The sequence below is a fragment of the Microtus oregoni genome, unplaced genomic scaffold (assembly GCF_018167655.1).
Source record: "Microtus oregoni isolate MIOR12 unplaced genomic scaffold, Mior012 000057F_ref0000458, whole genome shotgun sequence".
Classification (NCBI taxonomy): Eukaryota; Metazoa; Chordata; class Mammalia; order Rodentia; family Cricetidae; genus Microtus; species Microtus oregoni.
In genome coordinates this window covers 1,317,379-1,329,881 of record NW_024543833.1, presented here as the reverse complement: position 1 = coordinate 1,329,881, position 12,503 = coordinate 1,317,379, and the positions used below count along the sequence as shown (strand labels likewise).

The 12,503-nt window shown below is 49.9% G+C and overlaps 1 protein-coding gene across 4 annotated transcripts in view; it reads right to left on the bottom strand.

The window, feature by feature from the left end:
* The window catches only part of Ctif (cap binding complex dependent translation initiation factor), a 246,632-nt gene extending 240,259 nt beyond the window's left edge, over nt 1-6,373 (bottom strand). For all 4 annotated transcript variants that reach the window (XM_041639225.1, XM_041639224.1, XM_041639227.1 and 1 more), the window contains exon 1: nt 6,181-6,373. The gene's annotated coding sequence lies outside the window, so the exon portion shown is untranslated. The remainder of the gene's footprint in view (nt 1-6,180) is intronic.
* Between the last annotated feature and the right edge of the window lie 6,130 nt (nt 6,374-12,503).

Sequence of the window (12,503 nt, the reverse complement as noted above, 5' to 3'; positions counted from 1 at the left end):
GCTTAATTCAGTTAAAGAGCTTGGGAAATGCAAGGCCATAGTTGCATTCAGCGTCTAGGCCCATGCCATAGGGCCAGAAAGCAGCACACCAAATAAGGCCCCCAGCCCTCAAAAACCTTCAGTTATTCTTGGATGCTAAGACAAAATCCAAGGCAACAAAGGCCAGCCCTGAAGGAGAGCAGTCTCCAGCCAAGCGGACGTCAAAGGAAAGAGAGGAGACAAAGTGTGCAGACTGAAAAGTAAAGAGCCACTTTTTTTGTTTTTGTTTTCATCTTGGCAAGTATCTGGTGTAAAAAGAAATTGGGTCAGTTGTGGTGGCATATACCTAAACCAGTAGAATATGCTGAAGAGGTGGAGGCAGGAGGATCATGAGAAAGAAATTGGATAAGGCATGAAAGACCAAGGTTTCCTGTCCCACTCTGCCAAGAGCTCCTTGTGACCCTGAACAAACCATTTACTTTTGAGGCCCTGAGGTCTCTGCATGGAGACCGGGCAGTTTGCTTCTCCATCCAGTTTGCCTGGCTCCAGGGTGGGTCTGCTCTCACCCTGTTCTGAACCACAGCTCGTCTCAGGCTACAGACTACAGCTAACACGTGATCAGGTAAGTTCTACAGAAACACCACTGTGGGAGACTTCTCAGAGACTATAATTTGCCTGTCTGTTTGTATGTCTTCCTGTCTCTCGAGAAACAAGATTGCGCATCCCAACCACCCACCTCCAGCTTCCACCATTATGATCAGCATTTCTACTACCTTAGAGTCGGAGTAGGAGCAATGAAACCAGAGGATGACAGAGACCACACAAGTTAAGTTGGGACTAGATAAAAATCAGCCTCATACTAACATGTACACAGACCTTGTAAGCCCTGCAGGACCTCATGCTAAAAATCACAGACTAACATATTAACATCACAGACCTCACACTAACATTACATACTAACACACCAATATCACAGACAGACCTCATACTAACATACCAATATCACACCTCATATAACATACTAACATCACAGACCTCATATTAACATACTAATATCATAGACCTCACACTAACATAACACACCAATATCATAGACAGACCTCATACTAACATACCAATATCACACACCTCATATTAACATCACAAGGCCGGGCGGTGGTGGCGCACGCCTTTAATCCCAGCACTCGGGAGGCAGAGGCAGGCGGATCTCTGTGAGTTCGAGACCAGCCTGGTCTACAAGAGCTAGTTCCAGGACAGGCTCCAAAACCACAGAGAAACCCTGTCTCGAAACCACCCCCCGAAAAAAAAAAAAAAACCATCACAGACCACATACTAACATACTAACATCACAGAGCTCATACTAACATCTACATAGACCTTGTAAGCCCTGTAGAGTCTCAATCTAACATCACATACTAGCATACTAACATCGCAGGCTTCATACCAACATACCAACATCACAGACCTCATACTAACGTCTGCACAGACCCTCTAAGCCCTGCAGGGCCTGGCGAGACCTTGATGAAAACCACAGCTTCTCTCTGAGTCACAGCACATCAGAGCTGGGGATAGGGCAGAAAGAACATATTCACAGTGCCTTGGGTTCAGCGTAATCTGCTGGTTGGCGTCAGGGTAAGTCTCCATCGGCTGCCTATCTTTGGCCAGTCATAGCTCTAGAGCAGAGGTTCTCAGCCTTCCTGAAGCTCCGACCCTTTAATACAGTTCTGCATGTAGTGGTGACCCCAACCTTAAAATTATTTTGTTGCTACTTTGTAAGTGGACTCTTGCTACTGTATGAACTGCAATGTAGATAACCGTGTTTTCCAAAGGTTTCCGGCCAACTCTATAAAAGGTCACGGCCCACAGGTTGAGAACCACTGCTCTAGACCCACCTGGAAGATTCCAAACAGCCTGCAGTTCAGGTAACAGAGACATGAGGACCTTTCCCACCATCCCTTCCCACTCCCTTTGCTCTAAGACACTGAGCACCAGTGTGGACCTGGCCACCAACATACGTGAAACTGACGAGGTCCCAAGGTAAGCACTATAAAATACTGATGATTGGGTACCTCCGTAGGGCTCTGTTTTTGTGGTGTAACTTAACTAGTCCTGCTGTAGTGTCTCTGTGTGCCCAAAACAACACGGACTGTGTAGCCTATGTGGGTCCATCACAAGCACTTGAGAAACTAAAACATCCATATCTACCACAACAGCTGGAACACAGTTTTAGACTCTAGAGCAGTGGTTCTCAACCTTCCTAACGCTGCTTTAATACAGTTCCTCATGTTGAGGTGACCCCACCCCAACCTTAAAATTACTTTCACTGTTCCTTCACAACTGTAACTTTGCTACTGTAATGAGTCATAATATAAATATCTGTGTTTTCTGATGATCTTAGGCGACTCCTGTGAAAACGTTATTCAAACCCTCAGAAGGTGTGGGCCGTGACCCACAGGTTGAGAATCACTGCTCCACACATATTAGGGACCAGGTATTAATTTCTCTTGCATGTTCTTCAAGAGACACAAGCTTGGAGGTGCCCAGGACACAATTCTGAGCAGAGAGGTGGTTCAGAAAATTTGTTGACCAGGTTGTCAACCTGAAATTCCCTCCAAGGTCATGTCTGAGACCCTTCATTTTTGCATGAACATTGAGGCCCTTGCACAGACGGGTAGGGATTGCTTTGCTCTTTCCTAGATTTGACCATCCCTAGAGAGGAAGACAGGAAGGCAGGGGAGTTGCATGACTAACTTGATGGACTGAAAGTGGCAAAGAGTAAATCTCAGCAGCACTTGGAACCTGAAGCAGGAATGTTGCTGTGAGTTTGAGATTGATCACCCTGGGCTGTACTAACCTAGGCCAGCCTGTCTCAAAACAACCAACAACAACAACAAAAACCTACGCAAATCAACACATCTTGGATTCACCAAGGACTGGATGAACACACCTGTATGCACAAGGGCATGTTCACACTATGTGCTTACTATATCCTGACATATAATAGGTATGTCACGGCTGGCATGTACTCATCAACATCAAATTATTAGATGAATGATAAAGGCCTGTGGTTTATAATAGCCATTTTCATTATTCATTGTCATTTATTTTGATTAAATGCAAGCACGGGTGGAATACACCTTTAATCTTAGCACTCTGGAGGCAGGACCAGTCTGGTCTACATAGGGAGGCAGGCCAAGGCAATACAGTGAGATCCTGTCTCGAAACAACAACAACAACAAAGTGTTTTGACAAAGAATAAGTACCAGTATATGTACCCCTTTTTCAGGCCATTTCCTGAGGTGCCAAGAACCCACTCTCAAAAAAATGCTCACTATTAAAATGAAAAGCTGTGGGTACTAGGTACACACCTGTTATCCCAGAATTTGGGAGGTGGTGGTAGGCCAGGCAACACTGGGGAGACCCTTTTATTTTATTTTATTTTATTGTTTTTCGAGACAGGGTTTCACTGTAGCTTTGGAGCCTATCCTGGAACTAGCTCTTGTAGACCAGGCTGGCCTCGAACTCACAGAGACCTGCCTGCCTCTGCCTCCTGGGAATAATGGTGTATGCCACCACTGCCCAGCAGGAAAGCCCCTTTCTTAAACAACAATAAACAGCTATGGGTTACGAAGAGAAATCACAAGAGGAGGAAAGCTGCATTTTACCTACTGAGAGGCGGTAGGCAAGTGACATCACTTCCTGAGCCTTGGTGTCCTCCTTTGTACAGTGGGATTGGTCCTGCCCTACCTCACAGGGTCCTCTTAGTAATACATAATGACATGCAGGGGAGAGCTGTTCTGTAAATTCATACACACATGTCCTTATTCTAGAAATCTACTCCTCTCAATGGTACTATACCCAGAACTCCTGACAAATTATTGCCTCTGAGCAGAACGGTCCTCCCCAGGACAGGCACGGGACACACAGCTGAGCCTACTGCTGTGTCAGTGGAGTCCGATTTCACACACTCAGAGGACTTTCCTCGGGCCGACGCAGATCCTGACATTATCTAGTGTCTGTTGAGAGCAATCTGTTCCTGTATACTTGAGTAGTTTGAAAATCCTGGCGATTTCCTTGCATGGCCCAGGGCTGCTGGGAGTAGAGATTCCAGAGGTTTGGGCCCTGGTCCGACGCTGAGCAAGAGGAACCCGGCAGGACAGCCCATTGCTCCTCCCAGTGCTCAGCCTCGCCTTCCTCTGAGCAGAGGCGGTGCTTACGCTGTGTCACTTTCGACCTGGGGAGGCTCCCAACACCCGAGCCTGCAGTTTCCGAGGTGTCCAGGCGGTGCAGGGGCCCCTAGCCAGAGGAGGATAATCTCAGTGCTTCAAAAATGACAGCCGGGCGGGCGGGGCAGACAGTGGCGTGTAACCCCACAGGCCTGCAGGCAGAGGCAGACAGGGCCTAGGCTGTGGCTACTTTGGTCCTTAACTAAAGAACTGGGAGCTAAGAGGGGTGGATTCTCTCTCCAGGATAGGGGAAGACAGCTGAGGGAATGGGCAGGCGCGAGTACCATGGGTAGCCTCCGTACTAGGGTTAAGGATCCTGAGTCCCAGCTCCGGGGTTTGGGGTGGGAGGGAAGCCAGAGTTTGGGTGGATCCTCCCAGTCAGTCACTGGACCAGGGGAAAGAGGAAAACGTAGAGGGAGGGCCACAAAGGGCTGGGGACTCCCGGGCGCATCCGGAGAGCCCAAGCCACCTTAAGGTCTACCCCGGCGCCAGCGGAAGAATTCCTTAGTAACGCAAGCGTGGACACATACAAGACAGAGAGTCCAACTCACACCATTTGGGGATGGCTGGGCCAATCCCTTGAAGCATCCACCCCACGCTGTTCTCCACTATGCCGCCCCCTTCAAGACCAAGCTGTGTGTACACACACAAACAGGTGGGGGAGGCGACGCCTCCCTTCTGGTGCTGAGACGCAGGGCACAGACACCGATCCCTCCCCTCTACATGCCGCGCCCCCTTCTCGGCTCACACGCCCCCTGGCCCCTACCCTGGGAACTCTGCAAAACCAGAGCCAAGGAGGCCGAGTGAAGGGCTTGAATCCTGAATTGTCTTTTAATGCCAATAAATTACCAGTTCCGACTCCCGGTCCTAGGGACGCCTCCTCAGATGGCATCCAGGAACGGGCGCGCGGTCCTCCGGGTCCCCTAGATATTGGTCTCAGCCGAGCCACCGCCCCCCATCTTCCTCTAAAACCTGTGCCTGTGACCGTCACCTGCTAGGCCCCCCTCATCAGCCCATTCCACAGCCCTCGGGTTACTCGCCAGCAAGAATCGGCTTTTTGGAGCCTGTCAACCCCAGATCTGCAGGGCGTTTCTGTCCCCCAGACCCCATTGCTCCGAGGCCACAGGAATGCTAATTCTTAAAACCAACAGAATCGCCACAGCGGCGAGAATGGCCAAAGCTGCCACTGCAATGGATCTACCAAGGCTCCCAGCCGCCGCGCCCTCCGAGGCCCGTGGGCTCACCGGAGACGAAAGGAGGGGTCTGCTGCCTGTCTAGACGAGAGCCATCCAGATATCGCCGAGCCCGGCGGGGACAGCCGCGACCACAGACACAATCCGTCAGCCCAGCGGGGAAGGGCAGCGTGGACACACAAACACGCACACGGGTTCCCTCCCGCAGCCCCGAATGCTGCAGCCGCGCCCGCCGCCGCCTCCCCAGTCGCGCTCCGACCTCGGCGCAGAGCACGGTCGGAACAGCTGCAAGTTTGCCTGGCGCTGGAGCAACTGCTCGCTGCAGCAAACGAGGCTCCAAAACAAAAGGGAGAGGAATCTCTCTCGCGGGCTTCCTCTCGGCGGGTCGGAACCCCGCACACTTGACATCGGCTACACCGCGCAGCTCCAACGCGAGTGGGGCTCCAGACGCGCGTCCCCAGCCCCAGGAACCCTTCTGGGTTTCGGAGGTCCGGTGTCACGGTCCCTACTGCGCGGGGAGTGAGGCCCACCACAGGACAAACCCTGGGAAGGGACGAGATCCGAGAGTGCGATGCCCCCTAGACCCAGAAGAGGGGACGGTGGAAGGGTGCGGACACCGGGCTAGCTAACGCACTGGAAGGGGGAAGGGGGAGAATTGTTCGGAGCAGTTTTCCCGGATTTATCTATAATCAAGAGCACGTCACGTTGCCCTCCTCCCGGGTCCCCGAATCCACCCGCAAGCCGAGGTGACTAAAAGAGGAGGGCGGACAAGGGATGCTCACCTCGGGGGTTCCTCCGGCCGCTGCGCTGAGCCCGCGTCGGGGGTGGGGGAAGGGGGCAGGGAATGGGAAGGGAGGGACCAGGTTCCACAGAGCCGACTCCTGCTGGGAGTTTGGCGCGTCCCAGCCGTGAGGGGATTCGGCACCCCAGCGGACCGACCCAGTCGGGAAGGGAGGGAGGGAGGGAGGGGAGACAGGGAGGGAGGGGCAGGCAGAGGGAGGGAGTAGAGGAAGGAAAAAAATGATCCTTGTACTGACACAGGGAAAGAGAATGTAGGAGAGTGACGTTCAGGCCCCGCCTCCCCCTCCGGCCACGTGCAAAGACTTGAAAGGAAAGAGGGAGGCGGCAAGCCTGCTGGGTAATGTAGTTCGCCTTTCTTTCCTGGGATGGCGGGCCCTGGAGAGCTGGGAACCGAGGGAACGCCGGGGATGCCGCCTGAAATGCCTGGACAGATCAGTGTTTTTACACTGACTTAGCCCTCCAACGACCTCTTGCGCTAGTGGGGCACTCTATGGTGGGGGACAGAACTGAGGATGAAGGCACCGTCCGGCTTGCAGAGAAACACTTATCTTAAAATCAGGCAGGCTGTAAGAATGAGGACTTCCGCGCTTAAAGTGTAAAGTCTGTCCAAATGGCAGATAAGAGAAAATATAGTGTATGCACTGGGAGAGATGTTGTGGGGGAGACAAGTGGCATTATTAAGGCGGCATTAAGTGCCACCGTAGGTTATTGAGATTCCTATGTTATAATTAACGTTTATGCATCGCTGTGGCAGGGGCGGGATGCTGTAATTAGATATGCACTTGGCGACCAATTAATTTTCCATTGGCCATGCTAAAAAGCTGGGACATTGCGTAGCTGGAAGAATTCGATGCAGTGGATAATGCGGTCATCACTTGACCAGATCGCCACTGTTCTGATTAAAACTGAGGTTAGCAGAGGCCTCCAAGAGGAATATGAGACGCTTTATGTCTCACCAAGCGGTGGAGTCGGGTGCATATTGGAGGTGTTGGAACGGACCTGCTACAGAAATTCTTTGAGCGATTAATTTGTAAAACATCCAATGAGCATATCCAGGCATGCAGGGACCAGGAAGCCCCTCAGTCTGTGCCCTCCAGGAGCTCAAACTTGTGGGAGGACCACAGTCTGTGGAAGAATAGGGGATAAGTGAACACTTAGTACAGGGACAAACACAAAGCACCATGTTACCTCTGGAGGAGCAAGCAGCCAACCGGAACACGTGTGGAAAGGCTTCCCGAGGGATGGTATTTGCATGAAAAGTTAATAAGGTTTTTACAAGGGGCAGGTATCTGTTATGGCTATGGTAGGTTCTAGGTTCAGGAGAAGAGAGCTAATTCTGCAGCCCCCAGCTATTTGGCTGAACAGGAGGCAGGTTGTTGGAGGGAAGGGCATTGTGGAAAGGGAGGGATGGCTAGAGGGTGAGCCTAGAGGGCAGAAGGAGCCTGGGGCTGCTTGCTTGAAGAGGCCAGGCTTGGAGAGGACCTGGAGTGATGGACAGGATTTTGTTTCGTAGTAAGCTTTGAACACTGAACAAGTCAGGCCATGAGCCGAAAGCAAAACAGAATACATGTTCACAACCTGTGGAGAGCCCCTTTGATTCTTGAACCAAAACGAAAGTGCTCAGTTTCTCTCTCTCTTTCCCTCTCATTCATACATACATACATACATACACACACACACACACACACACACACACACACACACACACAGAGAGAGAGAGAGAGAGAGAGAGAGAGAGAGAGAGAATTAGGCAGTTTTCATTGCTGTGACAGAAAGAGTCCGGAGTTTCTTTTCTGTCATGTTTCAGTCATGATCATCCACCGCCCCTCAAGCCGCGTGTGCAATCTCTCTCTCTCTCTCTCCAAGCTGCATTGCAGGCTCAGAGACCTTGCCCATCATCTACAACCAACAACGGGTACAAGGCAGAATGTGTGCTGTATGCCATCTATCTGGGTGCCAGGCACAAGTCTTCCCCCCTGGCAACATGCTCTCTCCATTACCAAAGGAACACAAGGGCATCTGACTTCTTTGGGGGGTCTGTCCTTAGCAGTACACCTCATTGGCTCGGCAATAAGTTATTTTTATGCTCTAACATCTGGATGGTTTCCTGGGTTGACAAACTATTAACTAATAGTACCAGATTCTAGGCTTCCAGCAAATTCCCATTTCCTCATCTTGCTCTCGGGGCTGGGTTTTGCACATCCAGTGACGGGCACGCCACCTGCAAAGCAACTGAGAATGAGTTGTCTGGTCTTGTCTTCGCCCTGGCTCTAAGACTCCTCACCTTTCAGAGGTGAGGAGAAGCTGAACAATCTGTAGATTATAAACCATCCTTACAGAGCTCTTGTGGGGGCACTAGGGTTTGGGCCATGGCTAAGCACAGCAGAGGGGGCTCTTTTAGTCAGCCTGATCCCTGAGTTCGAATATTGGCTTGATCTCTCATGGCTGTGACCATGGGCAGCTAACTTAACCTCCGAGTAGGGTGACCTTGAGGAACTCATTCAACAGCCTTAGCCTTATGAGAACCAATGGTGATCCGGTTTTTATGTGGGTCTGTCCTGTGGACTGTGGGCAGTGTGGTTGAGTTCCTTTCCTGTACCAAGATCTTTCTGGTCTGTGGAGATGACTGTGTATTTTTTTTTTCTGTAATTATAGGTCGGTAGAGCTGACATAGTGGGAAGGAATCCTGAGTCCTTCATCCTAATATGGAAAATAAGTTCTTTTGTCTTCAAGGAACCTTGGCCCATTTTTGTTCTTTCCCCATCAGCTGGCTGAGGTCTATGTTCTCTCTGTTCCTGAAGACATCACACCGAGTCTCCTTGCCCAAGGCTGGCTCCCCTCGTAGAGTGGGTAGTCCCATGAGACTCTGCATAGGTGTCCATCAAACTACTTCTGGTTCCCATATTCTGAGATCCTAGATCCCTGTTCTTTCCCAGGCTATTAGACTGTCAGTACCCTTCCTTGGACCTTCTAGTCACTCTCTCACCCCACGTACATATTTGTGTTTTCCTGCTGAGGATTCTCTTCAGTAGCCTCTGGTGACAGGCCTTGCTGCTTTAGGATGGAGGCCTTGTGTATCCTGCTGATAGAAGGCCTGGGCTTGCTTGACTTGCATCAGCACCTTCCTTCCCAGCCTTGTGGTTGATCTAGCATCCTCCTGCAAGCTGAAGTCAGAAAAGTGGCTGAATGTAGACTCCTAGGGAAAAGACACTGGTATTGGGTAACTGCAGGAGGGAGGGGTTTTTCATTTGTTTTGTTTTGTCTGTTGTCTCAACATATTCTAGCATCTTTCTGGTTCAAGAAGTCCAAAAAGCTTCTAATCTATGCTTGTCCAAGATACTGGTAAAAGAAATACACATCTCTGTCCCCCAAATCCTTCTCTCAGCTTTCCCCACAGCATTTCTGAGTGAAAAGCTCGGCTTTTTTCCCAGCAGGCTTCACATTTATGTATTTGTCTATTCACTTCTTTTGCAGTGCAGGAACCCCGGACTTCATACATGCTAAGCAAGCACATTACCGCGGATCTTCTCCTTCAGCCTCCTCACACTGTCTGAAGGGTTACTGAGAAAGCCAGAAAGACTGGTGGAGAGAAGCTGGCTGCCTTTAGGAGCTGGGAGTTCATGTTGATATCCAGGAGACAGTAGAAAAGGAATGAGGTTCCCTACTGTGTAAGGTGACTTTTGGTAAACTAAGGATTCAGGAGGTGCAATGATCAGAAAAGGCTTTGGGGAGGAAAATGGATCTACAACTACATAAATTTTCTCACTGGGAGGAAGTCATCAGAAGCCCAAATCGATGGGGATGTGATACTGGCCTCGGACTCTGCAAAAGTCATGACATTTGACAGGAACTGAAATGGCTTCATTGTCTATCGTGGTGGCTGCTCACCCGACAGAAAGTAGGTAGATGCTCTTCTGGTGTCTGTCCTGTGGTATGGTGGTGTTGGCCTACAGAGATACTGGCTTGATAGACCTAGGTTGAATTTCACTCCTGCCTCGTCTCATCTTCCATTACACTACCGTGAAGACCATTGCCTGGAAGGAAGATGCGAATCGATCCCAGAGGAGGCCATCAGTGAAGAAGAAAGGGATATGGGCAAAGAACTGTGAACTTGAGAGAAGCCAAAGTGAAGTAAGAGGCAAATCAAGGAATGTTCTTTGAAAGCATGCTATGCAGAAGTCATGACAAGGTGGTACCTGTGGGGTTTGGGGTACCACCTGACCCTATCTCTGTGTGACATTGCCTCTCTCTGGGCCTCAGTTCTTACATCTGTAAGATGAGATCACCGGGTCTGATCTCTGAGATTGTCTCCCTTTAAGAAGTTTGTAATCTTTTTGGCCAAAGGAGCTGTGGAATTAAATGGCCAAGAGGCTGAATTTTCAACCTGGAAAATTTCCAACCTGCAGGAAGAGCTCATCATTCTCTTTAGAGAAAGCCCTGGAGCCCAAACAGGCCCATAAAGCAGGCAGCCCTTGCCTCGCAAGATTCCAGGACATTGAGAGGCCAGTGTATCAGCAGGCGTTTCTCAGGACCCTTAGATCTCAGGTCAGTGATGTGAACATCCATTCTTGACCTTGATGAGGGCTTGGGGGAAAACTGACCACATTTCTCTGCCACACTCAAAAGAAAGGGAATCATCGTCTCCCTGGAAAGGGTAGCCAAGGCTAATGAAACCAGAGCTGCATACCTGATCCAAGGCTCCGTTGGCTAGGTTGACTAGGCTCCATCAAACTGAGTCAATCCAATTTTAATTTCTTCGTGCAAGAATCTGTAGGAAGAGACTGAAAAACTTCTGCCCACTGTTAATAGCTCCTTAAGTCAAAGCCTGTGGCCAAAGTGGGCAGACCCAAGATAAGGAAGCCAAAGAAATGCCTAGAGAGGGAAAAACAGGGGAGAAGAGGAGGGAGAGAGGATGGAAGGCAGCTGCTTAGAAAGTTCTCAATCACTGGACACTTTCCTATGCCCCTCATGGCTGTCTGGTGTCTGGCTTCTTATTGTCATCTTCTTTGCTTTGTGCCAGGTTTTGGATCGTTAGTTTAAAGACCTTAGAGTACAGAAAGGAGTTAACCCCCCTAGCTGACTATCTCTTCTCCCCAAAATGCCTTCTCTCTTCAAATCCCAGATATCCCTCCCTTCAAATGATTTGTAAATCCTGTCTGCTAAAGTCTTATTCTGAACTGTCTGCAAAATAATTTGGCCTTGAACCTTCCACACCTCTAAATAATTTTCAAAGAACAATAGCTAAGTTATCAATTAAACTATGAAAAGAAAGTGAAGCTGGATGTGTGAAGGAAATACTCTGAGTTCCATATCAGGTAGGGAGCTGGCGGTCTGCAGGAGCTGTGGATCACAGGGCTAGGGAGTTTGGACTCACCCCACATCTCCAAACGTCAGGTTGCCCCTCCCAGTGTCCAACAAACACTCACCCAGCTACAGGAAGCTATGGGTGTATCGTCCATCCTTACCGGTGTACTTGGAGTAAGGTTTCTTTTTTCCCCTCACACCCTCAGAAGTATGAGGCATTACTGGATGCTTCAGATGATTCCATGTCAGGAGCAGTTATCCTGGGTCACCTGCGTGGTCGCCTCATCAGCTGAAGGAAAGGCTGGGTTCCATTAGAATTATCTGCCTCTGCCTGCCTGCCCTCCTCTATGTAATATATGCATCATAACGGGCATTTTAAAGATGAATTAAATGTTTTTAAATAACTTTAAAGACCAGGGTTTTTTTTAATTAATTATTTATTAAAGATTTCTGCCTCCTCCCGGCCACCGCCTCCCATTTCCCTCCCCCTCCCCCGGTCAAGTCCCCCTTTCTTGTCAGCCCAAAGAGCAATCAGGGTTGCCTGCCCTGTGGGAAGTCCAAGGACCACCCACCTCCATCCAAAAAAAATTCACCTATAAAGGGGTTGGAGGTATGACTCAGAAGTTAAGGGAACTTGCTGCTCTTCCAGAGGATCCAGGTTCAACACCCCCCCCCCCAGAACCCATGATGAGGGGTTCAAAACTGCCTGTAACTCCATCTCCGAGGGCTCTAACTCTCTCTTCTGGTCTCTGTGGGAGCCCACACATGTGTGCCTTACATGCGTGCAGATGCACATGCACGTACACATGCAAAATAAGCTTGCATACAAAATAATGGGCTTTGTCGTGATGTTTTTTCATACTGTGTATCATCGTTCTCTGCGTATAGTCACTGTTAACTACCACCTGTGCCCTTCCTCACACTTCCACGGGTTCACTTCTTCCCTCAGCGGTCTGCTTTTGTGTGTGTGCATGTGTGTGTGCGCGTGTGTGCATCTAGA